Here is an 18,437-nt window from a genome sequence, read left to right as displayed (position 1 = left end):
ATTTAACCTCCCTCAGCCTCAGTTTCCTCATCTATAAAATGGGATTATTAAGATTACCTTGCAGAGTTGTTGTAAGGATTAAAAATAATAATATTTTTATTATTATAATAATAAAAGCACACACACTTTAGGGCCTGTGCTCCACAACAAGAGAGGCCACCACAATGAGAAGCACGTGCACCGCAATGAAGAGTAGCCTCCGCTCGCCACAGCTAGAGAAAGCCCGCGTGCAGCAACGCAACCAAAAATAAATAAATATATAAAGAAAAGAAGAAGATTTGCCCCTATGTTTAAAATAAATAAATAAAAAGATATTCTTTTTTTTTTCACACGCACACACTGTATTTTATTTTTACAAGATATAAATAGACTGACACCAAGCATTGTACATGGATGACCACAACAAAAGCAACAATGATTGCAATTACCAAACATGAAACACACTCATACTATGTCATAATATTGACATTCAGTCCAGTAATCCTCCACTGTAACAGCTCCTTTACTTTGCAGTGAAAATTGATTTGTATATTCTTTGCCTCTGAGTCGTTGTGGGATTTTTTTTTTTTTTAATTCAGACAGAAAGTCACAAAAATTATACTCATCCTCATCAGTTCACTCAGTCCCATGTAATTAATTTTTTTTTCATCTTGATCTTTTGTTAGCACTTTTATGAGTTCATCAGTTTTTCATTAGAGTTCTGAAAATGCTTATTCATTCAGTTCAGCAGTACAGTCAGTTACCAGAAACCTGTACTTGTCAGAGTCTTTTCCATGAATTTCTTGAAGATGAAACCCTTTTATAGGAACATATTTGCAAAATCATCAGAGTTTAAAATAAATATGTTTAAAATAAATAAATAAATAAAAAGATATTCTTAAAAAAAAAAATAAAAAGCTCAAGACCTGGCACGAAAAAGCTCTCATTAATAGTAAAATTATTTTTAACACTGTAAATTTGGGTGAAAAGGAAGACTAGGTTGTTCTTCAAGTAGAATCCTTTTTGTGTTTACAAGCGACATGAGAGATTTTTTTTTTAAAGAAACAAAAAAGCCCTGTAGTATTAGATAAGCTACTGTATACCCTTCAGACTTGTGTCCATTTAATATTCTTATTTATTTAGTATTCTTTTTGGTCACTCTTTAGACATGACTCTAGCACTTATTACATTTAAAAGCAAAATAAAATGCAAGGAGCATTTCAGTGTTTCCTAAGATAGATGTTCCCAGCATAGAGCTAGATTCCCAGAACAGAGCTTGATTTTCATCTAAGGGTCTCCCTCCCCCACTTGTAGTTCCTGTGGGCTGTGTGAGGCTTCACCCCAACTCCAGGGCTGCAGCAAATGGCCCAGATATAACCAATAAAAACATCATATTCTTCAGCCACAGTCACTGGTTCAGAGGTGAGCATGTGACCTATGTCAACCCAATAAGAGGGTCACGAAGGAATTAGGGGAGCCACTGGAAAAGACACTCACTCTTCCCTGCAGGTCTGTCTAGACCCAAAAGGGTGTAAAGCTGAGGTTGCTGCAGCCATGTTGTCACCACATGGCACTTGGCCAGGAAGCCAGCACAAAGGAAGGCAGGCTGAGCAATGGAGAGAGCTCAAAGCCCAAAAACAGAATGGGATTTGAGCACAGGAGAGGAAAAAGTCCAGAGCTGAAATGGCAGAAGGGATGAAGGAATTAAAGGGTGAAAGAGGAGAGAGAGAAGAGGGGAGCCTGGGGAGGGGAAGGGTGGATACCATAGGGAAACAGGAGGAAGGGACAGGAGCAGCTTCTCTAGCCTATGGGGTCCAGCTCCTCCTGTTCCTCCACCTTCTTCTCAAGGTCCTCCTCTATCACAGAAGTTCAGTTACTTGTGTAGATGAGGAAAAATAATTTTCCCTCTACCCTTCTAGGTTCTTGGCTGAGACCCCCTGTAATAAAAGAGAGATTAATGAGAAAAACTAATTTAATTATGTACATATATACTAACGTGAGCCCCGCAAAGATATGAGACTCAAAGACTTGACCAAAGCAGGAAGCTTTTATACCTTTTAGACAAAGAAACAATAAGTTTGTGACCAATTAACAAGACAAAGGGATTTGAGCTTGGGATAGTAAATTGGTGATGAAGTAACAAGGTTTGTTTATATAGCCTTTTCAGTCCTAAATTCCCCACCTCAGTTGACAAGAATGTTTTCTACCTTCCTGGTCAGGGGAGGTACCTTTCACATGGGAGATTTATCTCCTGCTTTCAGGAGGACAAAGGAGGGTCAGAGTGTCCTTCTTGTCCTGGCTGTTTCTCAAGTTCCTTTAATTCAAAATAATCAATATGCCAAAGTGGTATATTTTGGGGTGACATATTCTGAGCCACTACACTACCTATTAAAAATGTACAACCTCCTTGGTACAGCTTTCTTCTTGGAATTTATTCAAAGGAAATTATAAAGAATATGTACAAAGATTTGTGTGCAAGGGTGTTCATTGGACGTTATTTAAGCAAACAGAAAGTTGTGAAGAATATAAATGTCCCACAATATATGTGCATAATATTTATCCATTTTGTGTTTGTGTGCATGTATATATATTATATATACATATATACACAATATACATATATACTATATATTATTTATATATATATTTCATACACTCACCCAATCTGAGAGGAGATACACAGAAATGTTAGTAACTATTTGGTGGTGAGATTATGGGAGGTATTTATTTAAGTTGTTCATTCACTTACCTGTATGTTCTAATTTATTCTACTTGTGGAGTGAAAAAGAAATAAAATAACCAAGTGTCAAGGTTTCAACCAGGGTAGAGCTCAGCTGCAGCTGACTTGTTGCCAAGAACTCTTCCCAGGAGAGCCAGGTAGGATGCCCCCATCCCATCCTCAGGCAGAGACAACACCTGTGGCCTTCCTATGGGACCAACCTGGACTGCAGCTGCAGAGCTGAGCTTGGCCCCAGAAGTCACCCCTCTGCTAAAAAGGGACACATAGCTCATGAGGCTTTTACTCACTGGGCCAGGTCATCACTCTCTCCTGTTTTCCTTCCAGGCAAACAGACCACAGCCCAAGGACCAGGTGTGCTGGGAGTGAGCTCACCAGGAACAGGGTGGTGACAGTGGAGGGCTCTCCTGAGTGCCTCCCTGGCCTCATTAGCATCTCACTCACTGCTGGGGACCAGAGCACTAAGATGAAAAGCATCTTCACAGAAGTAATTGTACCTGTGGGGGACAGACAGTTTTGTTTTTCGGGTTTTTTTTTTTTTTTAAGACATAAAAGCTTTTTATTTTTCTTAAAACACTCTTCCCAAATGTACTGTACCCAGTCTACCTTCTCCAATGGTTAGTAGCTCTCTTAATGGCATCTTAGGCAGATCCATAACTTTCCAGTTGTTTTCAGATACTAAGTCTCAGTGCAGTTTAAAACATCAATTCCAAACTTGATTCTATTCTCACTTCCTTCCCTCTCCCGCCCTAAGCAATGTAAGCTTGAACCTAGACCCTGAGTGATTGGAGGTGTATTTCCAGGAGCCCCTGTCCCTACTTTACCCTTCCAGTGCTGGTTCCTCTAGTTGGGCTACGAGGTGGGACAGGGAAGGGGTAGCGGGCCTTATAATTGCTATGCCTGGTAGTAGCTGCTGCTTCTCTGGCCAGCCTGGACTGACTGCAGATGCTCTCTGGAAGGCAAGCATCCAAATGCTGGCTTCCTCTGTGTGATACATGTAGGTTCTTTAGAAGGACTTACAGAGCAGAGATATGGCAACTCCAGGTTCAGCCCATCCATGCCCCCTTAGCTCCTGTCACCTGTGGATGTATACTCTACAAATTCTTTCGGCTTAAGCTTCCTGGGGAGGAGGGGAGAACTGTCTTACGATGGGGATGGCACAAATCCAACTACTTTCTAAGCAGCACGCATTTGAACCACAGGGAACTCTTTCTCCAGCCTTGACAAACTGGGTGCATTCAGACTACCTCCTGCAACCCTTCTTTCTCCCTTCTTTTCTTTCTTCAAGATTCTTCTCTGCTCCTAAAGATGTACTGGTAAATCAAAAAACCCTTTTCCTAATTAAATGTCCAAATGGGGAACTAATTTACACCCTATCTTTATGAATGATTTTCTTAGAACCCCCTCACCAGAGACAAAGTACGGCTACTCCCATTTCCCATCCCCACAGGAAGGGGAGGAATAGCATCTCCTCATACTCATTACATTCCAGACTTTTAGACTGATTTCTCTCTCTCCTTCTCTCCTTCCTGGTCTTGTTAGGTAGAAGATGGTGGTTGGTGGAACATCTGTCTCCTTGTAGGAATGCTTGGTTCTCTGGTTCCTATGGATGTCAGCTCAGGTATAGAGAACTTCTCTGTCTTTACTCTTTTTTGTGTGTGTGGCCGTGCTGCATGGCTTGTGGAATCATAGTTCTCCAACCAGGGATTGAACCTGGCCCCAGACAGTGAAAGCAATGAGTCCTAACCACTGGACCGCCAGGGAATTCCCCTCTGTCTTTACTCTTGAGTCCTAGTAGTCAAGCCCAACACAACAAAAAGAGTCCCACTCAATAGCTTGTAATGTGTTTAAAGTAAATAAAATTCCATTTCGGGAGCTCTTCATTCCTTTGTGTCAATCCAGAATTTTATTTGGTATCATTTTTCTTCTGCCTGAAGGACTTTCTTTCTTTCTTTCTTTCTTTCTTTTAAAATTGAAATATAGTTGATTTACAATATTGTGTTAGTTTCAGGTACACAGCATAGTGATTTAGTATTTTGCAGATTATACTCCATTACAGTTTATTACGAGATAATAGATATAATTCCCTGTGCTATATCCTTGTTGCTTATCTATTTTATACATAGTAGTTTGTATCTGTTAATCCTATACCCCTAATTTGTCCCTCCCCCCTTCCTTCTCCCCTTTGGCAAACATAAGTTTGTTTTCTGTATCTGTGAGTCTGTTTCTGTTTTACATATACATCTGTATTATTTTTTTTAGATTCCACATATAAGTGATATCATACAGCATTTGTCTTTCTCTGTCTGACTTATTTCTCTAAGCATAATATTCTCTAGGTCCATCCACATTGCTGCAAATGGCAGTATTTCATTCTTTTTAATGGCTGAGTGATATTCCACACTTATACATACACATGTACCACATCTTCTTAACCCAGTAATCTGTTGATTGGGCACTTGGGTTGCTTCCATGTCCTGGCTATTGTAAATAGTGCACTGTGAACACTGGGATGCACATATCTTTCCAAATTAGTGTTTTTGTTTTTTCTGGGTATATCCCAGGAGTGGAATTGGTGGATCATATGGTAGTTCTGTGTTTAGTTTTTTAAGGAACTTCCATACTGTTTTCCATAGTGGCTACACCAATTTACATTCCCACCAACAGTGTATGAGGGTTCCCTTTTCTCCACATTCTCTCCAACATTTGTTATTTGTAGATTTTTTGATGATAGCCATTCTGACAGGTGTGAGGTGATGCCTCATTGTGGGTTTGATTTACATTTCTCTAATAATTAGTGATGTTGATGTTGAACATCTTGTCATGTGCCTGTTAGCCATCTGTATGTCTTTGGAAAAATGTCTGTTTAGGTCTTCTGCTCATTTTTTGATTGGGTTGTTTGGTCTTTTTTTTTTTTCTTTTTTGATATTGAGTTGCATGAGCTGTTTGTATATTTTGGATATTAACCCCTTGTCAGTCACATCATTTGCAAATATTTCCTTCCATTCTGTAGATTGTCTTTTTGTTTTGTTGATGGTTTCCTTTGCTGTGCAAAAGCTTTTAAGTCTGATTAGGTCCCATTTGTTTATTTTTGCTTTTATCTCTTTTGCCTTAGGAGACTGATCCAAGAAAATATTGCTATGATTTATGTCAAACTGAAGGACTTTCTTTAACATTTCTTATAGTACAGGTCTACCAGGGCTCAGTTATTTCAGTTTTTGTATGTCTGCAAAAGTCTTTCCTTTGCATTCATTTTTGAAAGATATTTTGCTGGGTATAGAATTCTAGATTGACAATATTTTTCTTTCCGTACTTAAAAGATTATTGTTCCTCTGTCCTGTCACTTTGTTTCTGACAAGAACTCTGATATAATCCTTATCTTTGTTCCTCTTTTCATGTCATAACTTTTTTCTCTACTTTTAGATTCTCTCTTTATCACTGGTTTTGAGAAATATGATTATGATGTGCCTTAATATTATTTTTTCATATTTCTCTAGTTTGAATTTTACCTTGTTCAATATTTTTAAAATATTCTTGTGTGTTGTTCTGGGACATCATAAGTTACTTGGAAATACTTTGATCCCTTCAAGACTTGCTTTTAAGCTTTGTTAGGAAGGACCAGAACAGCTTTTAGTCTAAGGTCCCACAACTGAAACAATGCCCTTGTGAGTACTCTACTCAATGCCCCATAAATTATAAGATCTTCAACTCTGGTTTGGTGGGAATGGGGTCTATTCCCTGTCCTGTGTGATCTCCAGGGATTGTTTTCTCTAATCCTTTTGGGTGGTTCTTTCCCTGACCTCATGCAGTTCCCTCATATGCATGCACTGATAAGTATTCATCTGAAAACTCAAAGGAGTTCTGTAGAACTCCAGCGTTCTCTCTCTTCTCCAGTATTCTGTTCTGTTAATTCTAGCTTCATTGGTCTCTCTGGGATCCCAGCACCATCTTCTCTATGAAGGAATACTGCTGGGGTCCACCCATATTCCCTTTCCCAATGCTATGGCCTGGAAATTCTCTCCAGGCAGTAAGCTGGGGGCAATCATAAGACTCACCTCATTTTTTTTCCCCACTCTCAGGAATCACCGTCATGCACTACTGTGGTCCAGTGTCTGAAAATCGTTGGTTCAAATACTTGGTCTGGTTTTTCACTTGATTCAGAATCCTGGTTTTAGTGTGCATTTCCTGGAATCCCTGGAATCACGGATGTTAGCTCTTAGGTGAGCTTTTTAGAAATCATCTAAGTCCATACCTCCCATTTGCCAGGGAAGAAACTAAATGAGAGAAGGGAGCAGCCTGAGTTTGTGGCAGACTCTGAACTGGGCCAGGTCTCCTGACTTCTGATGGAAGTTGTTTTCAAAGAAGTAAGCTCGTGGGAGAAAAGAAGGAACTTGGGGAACTTCAAATAAAGACTCCTTTGTGTCAAAGAGAAAGTAGAGTTAGTTGCTCTCAGTGTCTCACTGTCCTCCTCATTTCAACATTTGCCATTTTTTGTGCCTTCAGTGTTGGCCCCTTACCTCAATTTCTAAATTGATAATGTAGAAGCTTCCATTCCCTCCAGATCTTCTCTATCAGGTCAATCTCCTAGAAAAATTGCAAGATACTCTGAAATCTCAGCACCAGGAAGAGGCAGATAGCAGAACTGGAATTTAAGCTCATACCCCAAAGACTTCCCAGGGGAGCCTGAAGAGCATCTGGGCCAACATATCATCTTATAAACAGGGAGACTGGGACAAGACAGGTTCACTGGTGCACCCAGACAGGGCTAAGATCTTGGTTTTGCACTCAGATGCCCACCTCTGAAAGACGATGTGCTTAAGTGTTAAACAGTCAGTTCTTAATGCTGTTGAATTTTTAATATACATTCAGCTCACTACATCATTTACCCACAAGAACTACTCCAAACCCAGCTGGAATTTTGTATCAGAAACTTTTCCAAGTCTTTTCGTCCATGTTTTCAGAGCACATATGATAGTTTGTTTTGCTTGTTCATCCACGCAGCAGGGTGAGAATTCCCAACAGGAACCTGGGGTCACTATGAGAGGAAGTTTTTGGAAAGGCAGACAAGTGTCCGAGAGAAGGAGGAGGAAGAAGGAAGGAAACAATGAAAGCAATAGCCCATTTTTCAGGTCATTTAAAAAGCCTCCAATTTGGACACTGAGCAGATAAGTAGCTATTTTTCTTTGCTTTAAGTACTTTTAAAGGAAATGCCTCCTCCCCATTTACTTGAACACAATACTAAGCACACACTTCTCAGCACGTAAAAAGTCAGGACGTTCCAGGTTTTGATGCACAAGGCAACCTTGGCTTTGCCTTGTTGATTAGTCATTACAATGGGGGCCTTTCACTGCAGGACCACATGGTTCCGGGCAACGTGACCCAAGATCTGGCAAAGGCTCCAGGCAGCACAAAGGAACGGAACTTGTCTTTGTGCTGTGAGTTCAGTGGTGGTGTTTGGAGTTACTTGCGATTGCTCCTGGGTTCAAAGCTCAGTTGCACTTTTTTACCTCCTACACCTGCAGTTCCTCAGTGGCCAGAGCTAAGCCGGGCTCCCAGGGCAGAGGAGGAGGCGGGGCCAGGGCGAGGCCCACCTGGGGAAACACACAATATGTGCATATAAAGATATTTGATAGCAGTCCAAAAACACCCCTCTGTACATACCTTGGTAATTGTTTTAACTTCTTTTGTGAACTTGTAAATTTTTAGAGATTGTTGAATTAAACAGAGTCTGAAAGTGGAGCATTTTCACATAGATAAAACCATGGGAAAATGAAATCGTTTACTCAGGAAGAACCTCATAGCAAAATATACCTTGCATCCAACTAAAGGAAGAACGATTTCAACCATTGTCTTTAAGGCAGATTCACTGTGTGTTACTTAATACTCCCCACACTGCCCGTACAGCCTGAGGTGATGCCTCCAGAGAATTTGTATCTCAATCCAGCGGTCCCCAGTCTTTTTGGCACGAGGGACCGGTTTCGTGGAAGACAAGTTTTCCACGGACTGGGGGGTGGGGGTGGGGGATGGTTCGGGAGGTGATGGGAGCGATGGGGAGCGTTAGATGAAGCTTCGCTCCCTTGCCCGCTGCTCACCTCCTGCTGTGTGGCCCGGTTCCTAACAGGCTGCGGGACCGGACCCCTGTCTCAGTCCATAGGAAAAGCCTTCACTTTTGGCAGGAAGGAGGGAGCAGGGTACAGCTGGGCTGGCGTGGCATTCTGTCCATTGATTAGTCTTCGCCTCTTCATGAGGGCAGTAGAATGCTACCCAGACGTTTTAAAACAGCAACCCCAGAGTATGGGAAGGTCCTGATGTGCTTTCCAAGCCATGAACAATTCCTTATGTTCGGCACACTTTTGGGGGCTAAGTGAAAATGGTACTCATCATGTGGAGTCTATTGAACTGTGTGTACTCTGGACACACTGCTATCCTCCATTATCACAGTTTCACTGAGGACCAGTCGCCAAAAGAACCTAGAAAGCCATGAGAATGTTAATGATAAGATAAACCATGTTTATCAAATTCTTATTCTGTTCTCGGCTCTTCACACATGCAGTATCTCATTTAATGCTGAAAACAATACCCTGAGGAGGGGACCAGCACATCCCCTATCTTACAGAGGAGGAAACAGGCTCAGCGATGTTAATGAAGTGGCCCAAGATCACAGGATGAAGGCCCAGGATTCAAAGCCAGGCGATGTGGACCCACAGACCATGCACTTATCCACCAGCTGTTGTAGGTATATAGTCAGGGAACAGGAGCAGGAGGCAGAAAGAGGAGAGGCATAGCAGGTGGGGTTGGATAACATTCCCCGTGAATCTCCCAAAGCCAGGGTGGAGAATTCCAGTCCACTTCTACAGACTGAGAAAATGCAGAGAAAATTAAAAAAACAAAACCAAAAACCTGCTCCAAAGGATGGGAGAGAAGAGTGTTGATGTGAAATATCAGTGAGATGCTGTGGTTTATGCTCTTTGTCTTTTCTCTCTGGCTCCCCTAGCAACAGTGAAGTAGCATCAGTGTTAACGCGAGTAATGTGCTGACTTTGTTCCTCCAGGCAGCATCACTGCTAAACAGAAACGCATGCTGATTTCCGCTCTGTTAAGCAAGGGAAACATCATCAGAGGCCGCCCAGTGGAAAAAGACAAAAAGCAGACAGAAAGATGTTTAAATTTCAAGGTTATGCAAGAACAGGGAAGAAAGAACAGGTTGTAAATTAGTTTTTGAAATATTAAGCTACTAACAAAATCCTAACACTTACCAATACAGAGAGAAGAGGAAGTAAAGGCGGAGGAGAGTCGTGACTGAGGCTGTTTTGCCACAGCATATTGCTGCTGCCACATTTTTCTAGAGTGTCTGAAAATATCAGGCTTTAAAATACACATGCATTATTTTTTGAGACGTCTGTGACTATAGCCCCAGGGTTGAAAAACAAACAACTCCATTGCCATGAGCTCATGCTGGAGTTGGTGTAAATTGTTTCGCCTCCTTATGTATAATGTTTCTAATTAGGACGATTATGGAGGATGAGCTTTGTGTGCTGTTGAATTGGCTCTTTGTGCTGATTGCAGAGCGCTCTGTACCGGCCTGTGCTCGGCTGACCTGCTTCTTAGAGGCATCTCTAGATGGGGAGAGTGACCTCCGATCCCGCTGTCTGATGTCCCATATTGAGAAACACCCGAGGGGGTGTGCTCTCATCCCCTCACCACACCTGTCATTAAAACAAGACATCTTTCCAAGATACATGAATAGACAATGACTGGTTTCTAGTTTGCCCTTTTACTCCTATAAGACCTTTATGGTATGATGTGATTTCTTTTGCGTTGTGATTCCTACTCATCTTGTGCAAAACATAGGATTTAAGCTACGTTAAGTAGTTCAAAATGGAGTCACAGTGGCCAGCGTGAACTTGCCTGTTAGTTGTTTTGAAACGTCTGCTGTAGGACTGCTAGCATCTTTGATAAACTAAGAGTGTTACTTTAGATAAGGAATTTATCTGGTAACATTTGCAGAAAGATTTCACTGGAACAGAAGGAGCAACTGATAGAGATAAGGCCCTGGGGTGTATCCATTACACCCTACTGGCAGACTCCTTAAAAAGAGACCACTGAGGACTTCCCTGGCGGTCCTGTGGTTAAGACTCCGCACTTCCAATGCAGGGGGTGCAGGTTCGATCCCTGGTCCGGGGACTAAGATCCCACATGCCGCGTGGCCCGGCCAAAAAAAAAAAAAGAGAGAGACCACTGAGCCTAGAGATTGGAAGCCTCTTCACTGGAGGACCCAACTCCGTGATGCTGAGAGCCGTGGGAGGGGACACTAGCCGAGGCTCTGCTGGAGCCGAGGGCGACTTCTTCCCACTCACACTTATCACGGACCCGCTGCCAGGCTGGGGCTACTGCTGCTGCTGAGACGCCTGCTCCCCGGACTTCTCCTTGGAGTGCTCATTCTCCTCTTCTCTGTTTCCCCTACTTTGACAAGCCTGCGTTGTGTGCTAATGGTGTACAAGAAACCGACTGACTTGTGAATTGAATGTTGGCTACATTTCTTGGTATCTCCAGTTCTGGGCTTCTCACCTGGCCTCACTGCTGGGCCCTACGACAAACACTTTTAATTAACAAAAGTCCAATCTGAGGTCATTTCTCTAAGAGGGAACGATTTACCTAAAAGGAATAAGGTCAACAATAAACCCTGGCTCCTCCCCCTGCATTTGAGTCCTTTGGAAACGTCCCTCTTCACCGTTTGTGGCGTGAAAGTGGGCTAGGCCTCCGCTCTCCGAAACGCTAAGGCCTTGGAGCGGGGGGTGACGCAGAGGGTGTGGGTCTCCCTGGCTGGCACTCTCCTACTCCCCACTTCTGACATGCTTGTCTGTGCAGGTCAGAGACACTAGAGAAATCAGTCCTCAGCCGCCTGAGGAGCTGGTTGTGAGCAGGTGACTTCCTTCCGCAGGTCAGCCTCAGTCATCCTTTTAAGAACTGCCTCATTGTTGCCAGGCCCTCTGCCCTTCCTGGGTCTGGCTGTGGTGGGAGAGGCAGAAAAACAGTGTTGACTTGGCTCAGAGGTCTCCACATCCTTGGTCTCAGAAGATCAAGTAAAGGTCCCTTGTTGATCTAAAAAAACCATTTGCACTGTGGAACCTGGAGACACCATAGTACCCAGGGGGTGTTAGGATTTCATGGAGGGTGGGGGCCGGTGCTGAAGGTCTCCCCCAGGGATTCTGATAAGCTCAGACCGGGTGCTGGCAGAGGCCTCAGTCAGGCTTCCCACATCTCAGGCTGCTTGTATCACTGCCTTGTCCAGGCCTGTGGCGTCAGAAGAGCCCAGCTCACAGAGCGAAAGCCACATTGGAAGAAGCCCAAGATGGGGCCCGAGAGCCTGACACTGCCAGAAAAAAGCCCTGTCATGGAGGCCCCAAGGCAAACCTCAGACAACAGGCAGAGCCTTCTGCCCGCTTGCCCGTTGGCAGCTCCCGGGGGACTGGAAATGGAATAGGGCGGTAAGGCCCCAGAGCCAGCAGGACACAGGGTCGTGGATGTCTGGCTGCACGCCAGGCCAAGGGGGCGGCAGTGGACTGTTGCTCTGAACCACAGAAGCACTCGTGCCTTATGCCTGGTGGTTTCCCGAGACCCATCTGGATGCCCTATCCATGACCTAGTTTTCTAACCTAAGCTGAAATGAGAAAAACAAGCATAGCATAGTAAGTTTTTCACTAAGCAGATTTGCTGAATTTTAAAGAACTGCCATTTGCTCTGGTACTGTGTCCTTTCTATTTTTTTGGTAGAAGAAAAGTATTTTTAAGAAACAGATTGGATAATATACTAGATGATAACATTTTTGGTTTTGCTTTTTCATATTCCTGTTTATCAAGATAAAATATGACAGTACTGTGTTATTCCTCCATTTTGTTTGTGTGTTTGTTTTTGTGTGTGTGTGTAGTAGATTAAAGATGGTCACAAATTCTTTGGCACTTCTCCCCCAGAGAGGTGCATCTAATTTTCTTCCCCTTGAATCTGGGAGGGTCTTAGTGACTTACTTGGCTAAAAATATATATATAAAGTAATAAACTTACTTTATTAAAAATGTGGTCAACGTGACATTCTAGAACTTCTGAAACGAGGTCACAGGAAGCTTTGCAGCTTCCTCCCGGCCTCTTGGAACCCAAATGACACGCTGTTAGGAAGCCCAAGCAGCCATGAGAAGAAGCCGATAGAGAGAGGAAGCAAGGCCCAGGCCAATAGCACTGGGTGAGCTCGTAGCTGATAGCCAGCACCAACTTGCCAGTCACTGAGTGAACCCTTCTGGAAGTGGATCCTACAGCCCCAGTTGAACTGCCACAGCTGATACGACATGGAGCAAAGATGACTCCCCACTAAGCCCTGCCCAAGTTACAGGTTTGTGAGGGAAATAAATGATTTCTGTTGTTTTAAGCCACTAAGTTTGAGGATGATTTTGTTACACAGAAATAGATAACCAGACAGCTTGTTTGTTTAAATGGTTTGTGAAATTCAAAAGTCAGAGAAATGCTGACTCGCATTGTTTATTTAACATCTGTATTAGGCAAAATAATGCACGCCCTCCAAAGATATCCAAGTCCTGATCTCCAGAATCTGTGAATATGTTATGTTACATGGCAAAAGGGAATTAAGATTACAGATAGGGGCTTCCCTGGTGGCACAGTGGTTGAGAATCTGCCTGCCAATGCAGGGGACACGGGTTCGAGCCCTGGTCTGGGAAGATCCCACATGCCGCGGAGCAACTAGGCCCGTGAGCCACAATTACTGAGCCTGCGCGTCTGGAGCCTGTGCTCCGCAACAAGAGAGGCCACGATAGTGAGAGGCCCGCACACCTTGACGAAGAGTGGCCCCCACTTGCCGCCAACTAGAGAAAGCCCTCGCACAGAAACGAAGACCCAACACAGCCATAAAATAAAAATAAATAAATAAGCAAATATGGTTAAGAAAAATATTTTTTAAAAAATTACAGATAGAATTAAGATTGCCAATCAGATGACCTTGAAATAGGGAGATTTTCTTGGATTATCTGGGTGTAGCCAGTGTAATCACAAGCGTCCATAAATGTGGAAGAGAGAGGCAGAAGAAGAGGACAGAACGATGCAATGTGAGAAGAACTTGACCTGCTCTTGCTGGCTTTGAAGACAGAGGAAGGGGGCCACCAGCCAAGGAATGTGGATGGCCCTTAGAAGCTGGAAGAGGCAAGAAAACAGATTCTCCCGTAAAACATCTAGAAAGGAACATAGCCCTGCCAACACATTGATTTTAGCCCAGTGAGACCTGGGCCAGACTTCTGACCTCCAGACTGTAAGAAAATAAATTTGTGTTGTTCTAAGCCACTACATTTGTAGTCATTTGTTGACAGGCATAGAAAACTAGTACAGCACCTAGCCTACCCTGCTATATACTACTGACCTTTTAGAGTCAGAATTGATGGTTAAAACTGTCTAAGAGCTTGTATGGTACGAATTTTAAAGATGGGAACATGTAAGTCCATAGATTCCAAGGTCAAACAGCTGATTTGTAATATATATAGGACTAAAACTTAGGTCTTCTAAAATTTAAACTCCATGAGGAAAGGAAATTTGAGGCAGCGTCTGTTTTGTTCACCATTGTATCCCCGGTATCTAGAACAGTGCCTGGCACATGGTAGGTATTTGTTGAATGAAAAAAATGAAAACTAATTCCTAACTTCTGGTTTAATCACTTGCTCTAGTAAGGTTACGAAAGGACAAAAACTACAGCTTTTTTAAAGGCCAAAAAAAAAATCACCATTGTATCTTATAATTTACATCTGATTATTTGGCTTTTAACAATGTTCTATTTTAAAATCTCACCATTTGTTTTATTTTCATTTTAAATTATTATATTTGTGTACAGATACATGGTACAGATTCAATGACACAAGTTCAAAAAGTATGAAAGAAGACGATGAAAAATAACTTCTATTTTCATCCCAGCCACCCAGAGGTAACCACAGTTACCGCTTTCTTGTGCATACTCCCAAAGATATAGAGCATTTCTTTGAGAGTTGAGAGTCTGAACAGTTTTAAGTATGTGTAATGCAGTCATTGGATTTTTACACTCCCCTCAGCACCTCTGTCATGATTCATCACTCTGGGCTTCAAGGCACTGGAAGAGTCTGAAATATTCCCCGTAAGTGCTCAGGACCCATCCAACAAGGCTCACCCCACCTGCTGCAGAGGTCAAGGTCTCCTCAGGCGCCAGGGCCCCCACAGACCTCTGGGAGTGGGGCTTATGGCAGTTAACTCCACAGCTGATTAACTGAGGCCCAGCTGAATGGGAGCTTTGGGATGAATGAATGGGAGTGTCTTGCTGACACACTATGGTGGTTGGTGTTTATACAATATCCTGCTTTAATCACTGGGCACTGATTTAGTTCAAGAAGGTACCTGGCTCCTTTTCATCAACCACAGTCCAAGAGGTGGCCAGTGGTTATTTCAAGATGCCAGGTGAGAAGGTGGGATCAAGGAAATAAAGTGCCCTTCATCCTTCCTCACGCATCTCACCCCTCCCCGAGCGAGACTCCTCATCATACTCTCTTAGTACTACACACCTCCTCTCGGCAGCACTGTTTCCTGTTACTCACATTTATAATACATTTTCATATTTTATATTGCATGCAAAATGCATTTGCAATAATTACATTGTAATATTTGATTAGAGTCTAGACATCCCTCATTTAGACTGGAAGCCTCCTGAGGGCAAGGACGGTGCTTCCTTTTACTCACCTTGTATCTCCATCACCTAAGACAGCATGTGGCTGGCGGGTGCTCGATACAAATGTGTTGAATGACTAAATAAATAAGCTAAAGCCAATTCTTGTGACCTATGCCAGGCATTAGCAAATGCTCTTTCAATTCTTATAACAACCTTAGGTAAACAGGTTGTGTTATTATCCCCCTTTACATATAGGGAAACCAAGACAGAAAGTGCTTAAGTGCCCATGATTGCACAGTGAATGGCAGTCTGGCACCAGAGTCCACCTGCTTAACCACCACATTACATCACATTGCATTTTGATGAAATTTTAGGTGGGCACCTGGAGAGTGAGGCTCAGATGCCAAGTAAAGCAACAAGAGCCTGCGGAGCCCAGCAAACAGAAGCATGTGCAAGACCAGGGACATGGGAAGTGGAAGAAAGCGGCAGACAAGGCGTGGGTCTGTGAACAGTGACCCTGGAGCTGTGCATCATAAGTGGGAATAGTAAGACTTGACCTTCAAGCCTTAAGGGGGTTTCCTCTCAGGTTCCTCACGTATGTCCTGGCCATGGCCAAACCCAAGCAGAGCAGATTCTGAGGTGAGATGGGCGGGGGTGGTATTTCGGGTTTGCAGAGAGAGCACTGAGGCAGCCTCAAGGGAGTCAGGGCCTCACTGACACAATCAGCCTCAGGGGAAACTGCTGACACTCAGGCACACTGGTGACCCCAGGCCCTGCCCTCAGTGGGCTTCTGCAGCCTCCTCGAAGGCCAATCCTCATCTACCTGTCCCAGGCTCCCCTCAGCCGCCCTGCACACTCTCCTCTAGCCCAGGGCCTCTCACACCTCTGATTCTTGTCCTGTAAATGGACTGCTCTCACCCTCAGTTTCTGTCACATGTCCTCTTCCCAGTCAGCCAAACTCCAGGCTCCTGCTGTACTTGTCGGAAGCTCCTAGCCCAGTAGCAGCATCCTTCATATAATTATTCCTCCTGATAAATCAGGCCTGGCACCTTGTCCTTTTGATTAGAGATATACTGTGTATGTGGTGCTTCTGGCACTTTGTTTGTTGTGTGCGCTGAATGAGAGCTGCAATTTGGTAATTATTCGTATGAAGTCAGCCGTGTTGCATCATAGAATTCTTGTCTATGTTATTTAGCTCAGAGATCCCAAGGATCCAAAGCTGCTCTTTGACAAGAATATAGAGGCAGTTTTTAGGTCTGGTGGAGAGATGGCTTCCAAACATGGGCAAAATCCTGTGGGAAGAATCCTCCATTCCTCCTTTCAGGGACCTTGAACTCTCAGCAGTCAGCTCTCTGAAATCAGTCATTTGCATTTTAGTTTGAATACCAGTCCATGGTTGTCCTTTCCCACAGTTATTAGCATTTTGGACCTTCTGTCTCTGGTGTAAATGCTTTTTTTAAAGGAATTTGGGGCATTGTCAAATACGTGGGGAGGTTTTGGGGGCCCAAGTAGAGAGGGATCCCACACATCTCAGGCCCAGGCAGGCCCAAGGGTGGAATCCTGCTCCTTCGCAGCACTGGTACCAGCTCAGTGGGTCTGCCTCAACTGTCTCAAGATTTAGTCACCAAACGTGCCACTCTGGTCCAAACCGAGGGAGAAGAAGTTGTGTCACCAGAGCTGTGAACCAGAGCTTCGGGGAAAGTGGGAGATTGATAAGGAGAGAAGTTGCTCTGTTTATCAACCACTGTTTCCTTCTGCAAACTGCAAAATGAAATATAAAATGAAATTACATTTTAAATCTCTACCGGTGCTTTCAGAGGTAGGCCAGTTCTGGTCTCCCATTGGCAGAGACCACCCTTCTCAAATGCACAGTAACCTCATTCAGTACCTGGTGCTAGAGCAACTGTTTACTTACAGTAATGTTCAAGGTCCCAGCTAAGAACAGGGAATGAATTAATACTTAGGAATTTCTCTTTTCTGCACATGCCATGCCATTTTTAAAAATTGCCACTTTGGTGCCTTCGTCATCACATTGCCTTCAAAGAGGAGCTAAGTGCCATGCAAATTACAAAACCTGATTCATGTTCACATGCAAAAGCCCCCGTTGTGCAGGGAAGGGCTTGGGGGCTGAGGCCCCTGGTTTTCACTAAGAATGCTGCTTGACTCCTGCTTGTTTGTGGGAAAGAGGAGGGGGCATCACATATGTAAACATTTACTATTTACTATTTTTTGTTTCATGCTTTCATTTCATCTTTTACTTTGCAGAAAGTGAGAAATGTTTTTACTTTGTGACTCTTTCACCCAAATCAGTGTTTCTTCCACTTCCTATCTACTCCAGGAAACACCCGAGGAAAATTCTTTGTATTTCTTTAAAATAATAATATTTAAATTCTTGTTGAAGAACTAAGCCATGTTCATTATTGAAAATTTAGAGGAAAACAAACTACCCATAATCCCAGGATCCAGAGACAATTATTATTTATAATTTAGATTACCAACATAAAACCAGCTAGGTTGTGATGTATTATCCTTTTATATATACTGTTGGATTTGATTTGCTAAGGTTTTGTTAAGGATTTTTGCACATATATTCATGAGGAATTTGGGTCTGTAGTTTTATTTTTTGTAATATCTTTTTCTAGTTTTGTTACCAACCCTCTCAAGTTGGTCTCCAACAAGGGTCCTTCTGCCCGGTGTCCTTCGTGCCAATAGAATGAGACTGAGTTTGGTTCAGAAGCAAAGCTTTATTCTTTGGTCAAAGAATGGAGAGGTGCGAGCTTGCGCTCTAGAGCACACGTGCTCCTCACAGGCTGTGGGTGGGGCTCCTTAATAGGGCTCTCCTTAATTGGGGAGGGGGCAGAGTTCTCACGGAGCCTGCGCAGCTGCTCACGCCCCAGATCACAGTGCTGGGCTGGCGCAGCGTCTCTGCCCAGGGCCCATGGAGCTGAGGTGTTGGCTGCAGGCATTTCTGATGTGCTGGGTGCAAGGCCTCTGCACGCGGCACCCTGTGAGCAAGTGAAACTAGAGAAGCACAAGGA

General features: G+C 43.4%; 1 long non-coding RNA gene across 1 annotated transcript; it reads right to left on the bottom strand.

Moving 5' to 3' along the window:
- Positions 1–3,206: 3,206 nt before the first annotated feature.
- Positions 3,207–18,228, bottom strand: LOC309667382. Its single transcript, XR_014267737.1, has 2 exons — positions 13,359–18,228; positions 3,207–12,811 (listed from the first exon to the last, which is right to left on the bottom strand). It is a non-coding gene; the product is annotated as an uncharacterized lncRNA (long non-coding RNA).
- Between the last annotated feature and the right edge of the window lie 209 nt (positions 18,229–18,437).

This window comes from Balaenoptera physalus (assembly GCF_965194825.1).
Source record: "Balaenoptera physalus genome assembly, chromosome: 9".
Classification (NCBI taxonomy): Eukaryota; Metazoa; Chordata; class Mammalia; order Artiodactyla; family Balaenopteridae; genus Balaenoptera; species Balaenoptera physalus.
This window is presented reverse-complemented; position numbering and strand designations above follow the sequence as displayed.